At 40.6% G+C, this 3574-nt stretch overlaps 1 pseudogene; it reads right to left on the bottom strand.

Annotated features, from left to right (window-relative positions):
- Positions 1-1606: 1606 nt before the first annotated feature.
- Positions 1607-2224, bottom strand: LOC123829966 (annotated as a pseudogene).
- Between the last annotated feature and the right edge of the window lie 1350 nt (positions 2225-3574).

Here is a 3574-nt window from a genome sequence, read left to right as displayed (position 1 = left end):
CAAATGGGGTGCTAGTGCAGTCCACTGGGCAGAGTAGAATGCAATTTCACCTTCATATATTCCAGAAACCATCCCACACTATTGTAAGTAATTCCCAGCCATGCTTGGTTATAATAATTCCCCTGCATTCCTAGAAAACATCCAGAATCTTTTGAAAGCTACACAAAAATGAGACATTATTGAGTTCTGATCCACTAACATGTATACTCAATTCCATGTTTGTATGGGCACAAGGTGTGCAAATTGTTTGTATAGAATGAATGTCCCATGTCAAAGTCCTCGATCTTCGTCCCTAAGTGACGTTCATGGTGTTGGATACTTTCACCTCAATGGAAAAGTAGGTTTGTTTCCCATTCAAGACATTACAATCTTATAGCTTTTCCCCTAATGCCTCTCCCCCACTTTCCTTGCCCTCACTCTCAGCTGATGATATCTCATGCTTGAGAAAATTGAAGTCACTAGGCAGGAAAACATCTTTTACATACATGCCATCTTTCAGCCTGCTACAGTGGAAGTTATATGCCTTCTTCTATTCCAAGTGCTCTGGCTTTGTCCCCAAGGGCTCTGCTGTCACTATCCTTTCTCTTTCCTATATCATTTCTTTTTTCTGTATTGGATTCCTCTCATGCGTGTGCAAACCCACTCTAGTAGACCCAATTTCCTCCACACTGAGACCTTCTTGACCTTATGTCTTCCTTTACTCTGCATCCCCAGAATTTTTGTTTTAAGAGTTATTTCTGCATGCTTGCTCTCTTCACTTCCTCACCTCCCATTCCCTCCTCAGCTTATTCCAAAAACAGGCTTCCAAACCCATCACCCCACTGAAACCGCTATTGTCCATGTCACCATTGGTCATGCTTTATTACATCCAATCATCCCCGTTTGGTCTTCATTTTAACTAGTCCTCTCCGTATCATGTTAAAGAGTTGACCACTGCTCTATTTTAGAAATACTTTCTCTTTTGGCATCTATGAACTGACTGCAGTGATTCTCAAAGTGTAGCCCCTGGAACACTTAGTAACAGCATTATTTGGGAACTTGTTAGAAGTGAAAATTCTTGAATCTAACCCAGATCAGCTTAATCAGAAACTCTGGGCATGGGGCCCAGCGATCTGTGTTTTAACAAGCTTTCTCAGTGACAAAGTTTGACAAGCACTGCTCTATTGATTATTCTCCTACTGCAATTATAGTCCCTTCTTTTTTTCATTACATTTTATATTTTATTGATGGTGACATATAGTAAAAATCTAATATACATTAACTACCCATGGTCCCTTATAAATATTTAAAGTTCTTTTTCACAGGCACAATCACACTGCAGTTATACTATAAACTAAATTTTTAGAAGACAATTAAAAAATAAAATACATTAAAGATATCATAATTCATGATGAGCTATTGAGATGGATTTTAATTCTGACTTTAAACATTCTCATTACAATCAAGTGTAGCCCTTTACCAAGACGGTGATAATTCTGGAGAACCTTTCTGAGGATTTAGTTTTCATATAATTAATGGCCAGATTAGCATACCTATGTTATTATAAAGCTCATTCAGGGTCCATAAATGTAAGCAGGTTATAAAGTATTCCTACAGAAATATCTTTTTAAAAAATTAAGGTATCAGTTTGCCTTAAGATATGTTCTTTAAGTTGACAGTCTTTCCATGTCTTCACAGCCCAGCTCCGATCTTGAAGCCAGTCTACGCCTTCTTGCAATCCTACTCCTATTATGCCATCACTAGCACAAATATGTCATGGCTTATTTTTGATGTTTTCTAAACACAGCAATTGAGACATTTTCACTGTTGTCATTGCATCTCTAAGATCCATTTCATTTGCAAAGAATAAGATTGGTATTGGCGGTGCTTAAAATCTGGATGATTCAGAAGAGTATCAAGTTCTTCGTTGGTCTCAACCATTCTTAATCTTTCACTGCTGTCAATGATAAAGAATAATGGCTTGGCCACCTTTATAATAGTGTTCCCAGGGATTTCTGTACTTTCCTTGACCTGATATGTCAGACACTATAAAAGACAAAATGGATGATTTGAATTTCTCTATGCTGAATCCTATCACTGGAACTAGACCTTCTAATGGAGCATTTAAATAGTTAAGTGTGTTGAAGACTGATGTTTTGTCACTATTATCCGGACCAAGGCACAAAACATGAACCTCCATCTTCTTCAGGCCAAGCAACCCTGAAAGACTGTCTAGCAATCCCATAATGTGATTCAAATATATACAAACCAGCTAGTCACTGAGGTTAGTTCTGTGGGCCCAGGAGCTGGTGAGAAACAGGAATGGAAGCACCTGCTCATGTCCATCTATGGGATGGGCATCTGGCACAGGCATCTCTCAACCTTTTTCTCCCTATGCCTCCATTGGAAGGATAAATGGTCCTGTGCAAAGCTGCCTGTAAATGTTGGGTTACCTGGTAGTCTCTGTCTCACCTGGAGCAGGTGCTTGACCTGTGGTGTTTCCCTGGCAACTAGAGGTTTTTCCCCTGAAGTCATCAAGAGTCAGCTGCTAGCCCTGGCTGGCGTAACTCAGTGGATTGAGTGCAGGCTGTGAACCAAAGCATCACAGGTTCGATTCCCAGTCAGGGCACATGCCTGGGTTGCAGGCCATGGCCCCCAGCAACCGCACTTTGATGTTTCTCTCTCTCTCTCTCTTTCTCCCTCCCTTCCCTCTCTAAAAAATAAATAAATAAAATCTTAAAAAAAAAGAGTCAGCTGCCGACCTCTTGCTTATCGGATTGAAGAGCTTCTGAAAACATTAGAGGCACATGTAGGAGTATTAAAGAAGGTGTGAGGGGAAGGAGCACAGGTGGTGTGGTTTAGAGTTCCTTCTTAGTTCTTTTTATGTTTTGGATTGTATCGGTTAGCTTTTGCTGCAAATAATGTATGTCAAAACTTAGTAGCTTAAAACTGCCACAATTGTTTTAGCTCATAAACATTTTTCCCAATTGCTTTGCATATTTTTTTAGGTTGGGCTCCCCAGAATTCCATGAAGCATTGGTAGAGGCCTAAGGAGGTCAGATAGGAAGGGAAAGAGCTAATGAGATTTATTGATGAGCACATTATTCCCATGAACAACTGAGTTCTATTCTCCAGGGATCTTTTAAAGCATTACCCCTTGGAAGGGTGAAGAATTTGGGAAATTTGTCCAACAGCTCCCATTCTCCACTGGTTGAGGGCTGCTTCTTACAGCCCTCAGTCCAGTGTGAGGACCACGCTTGAAGCAGAAAATCCAGGTACTTGCACAAAAAGAGGCCATCTGCATATGATGATGACCAACAGATGGTGAGGCACCACAACATCTGCTTCAGGAATCCCTGTTTGGGACTCGGCTGATCTCAAACCTTCAGAAGCATCCCCTGACACACTGAAGCAGAGCTGGGGTCTTTCTTCTCTGCCTCTCTGTCCTCTTAAGTGCACTTCACCAAGTTTTGTTCCCTTGCCTGCCCCCTTAAACTTGGCTTATCAGTTCCTTGAAAGTAGTGATGGAATTTCAAGCATATTAACACAAATAGGGTGCCTGGTATATTGAATATTTTAAACTGAAGGAATATGA

The sequence above is a fragment of the Phyllostomus hastatus genome, unplaced genomic scaffold (genome assembly GCF_019186645.2).
Source record: "Phyllostomus hastatus isolate PE091 unplaced genomic scaffold, TTU_PhHast_1.1 phas_scaffold_12, whole genome shotgun sequence".
In the NCBI taxonomy this organism is placed as follows: Eukaryota; Metazoa; Chordata; class Mammalia; order Chiroptera; family Phyllostomidae; genus Phyllostomus; species Phyllostomus hastatus.
Note: the sequence above shows the minus strand (reverse complement) of the source record. Positions and strands in the feature narration are given on the sequence as shown.